This window comes from Phalaenopsis equestris, unplaced genomic scaffold (assembly GCF_001263595.1).
Source record: "Phalaenopsis equestris unplaced genomic scaffold, ASM126359v1 Scaffold000121, whole genome shotgun sequence".
In the NCBI taxonomy this organism is placed as follows: domain Eukaryota; kingdom Viridiplantae; phylum Streptophyta; class Magnoliopsida; order Asparagales; family Orchidaceae; genus Phalaenopsis; species Phalaenopsis equestris.
Window position 1 is genome coordinate 1,328,078 of NW_018164563.1, and position 1,479 is coordinate 1,329,556.

Here is a 1,479-nt window from a genome sequence, read left to right on the forward strand (position 1 = left end):
TTTTTTTTTCTTTATCATTATGCAAAGGATTTTGATAAGCTAAAATATAACATTAAAAATGAGTAATGGGGGTAGGACGAAATATATTAAGACAACAAATATCATCTTTATGAACTAGAATATCATAAAGGTGATTTGATTAAGATATTATAATTACATTATTATTATATCATTAGAGCATTTTAAAATACATTTAATATTCATATGTCAGCCAATGGAACTTTAGCTTCTTCCGATACAATGTCTCATCCATTCTTCACAATGAGGTTTGGTCTTTGAGAAATAATTAACAACATTGTCATCTTACTAAAAATAATTTCAAGCTAAAATTTGACTTTGATTCATAGCAAGGATCGCTTGTCTGACAAAGAGAATCCTAATGAAAAACTTGTTTTTTTTGTTAGCATAATTTTATAGGTTTAAGGACTATTTGGGGGCGGCGGCGCTGTAATTTTATTTATTTGGGTAAACTGCATTGTGACAGCTTTTTCAAAAAGCTCTAGATGAAATCTATTTTTTCTCACCGGTCTTGACAAGATGCAATGACAACTTTCTAACTGAGGTATGATATTTAAAAAAAAAAAAAATAGTAATAATGGTAACTGTAACTTTTTAAACATTAGATTATTTTTCAACAGCTTCAAAACTGTTTTTTAATAAGTTGCAGATGTTCCAAACAGACTCTTACTCTCATCCTCTCTCTACAATGTTTGTTAGCTCTAATATTAGCCATATGGACAATAATATTGATCCACCATCTCCCTAAACCAATCTTGAGTGATATATTGCTCTACCAAGACTTGGGAATCAAATTCATTGAGCTCAAAATCTCTCAACATATTATCACCTACTAAATGACAAAATGTGGATATTTCTATTGATAATTTTAATATATATTGAGATTCTTAATTCTTAACCCATCAGCATGGTTCAGTCTATTGAGACATGTCATGATCATCAAATTGCTTAATGCACGTACTTTGCTTAATGCATGTTTTTTATTTGGGATTGGGTGGTGATTTTTTTTTGGGGACCATTTTCTAATGAAATTTGATTTATTTTATCTTATATGAACACTTGAATTATGTGTATTTAAGGGGTTGTTTGGGATCACTTTTGGTTTTTTTATCTTTTTTATTTAAGTTTTTTTCACTATTTTATTTATGTCTTTACCTGAAATAAAATATATTTGGTATGTTATAATATATTTAATTGTCTTTAAAAACACTAAAAAAAAAATTTAGGGACAGTTTTGAATCATCTATTTTATTTTATGATTTCTATTTTTAGTAAACGTGTTTAATGTTGTTATGATTTATATATCATTAAGAACAAAAAAATATATATAACAGGTTTGGATGAGTAATTTTAATTTTTTTTTTAAAAAATGATTAGGTTCACGTGTGCTTCAGTATTAAGCTCTGTCATTAATGATGCATACGATATTGTGGACGGGCGGCAGAGGGGGGAGAGCGAGGG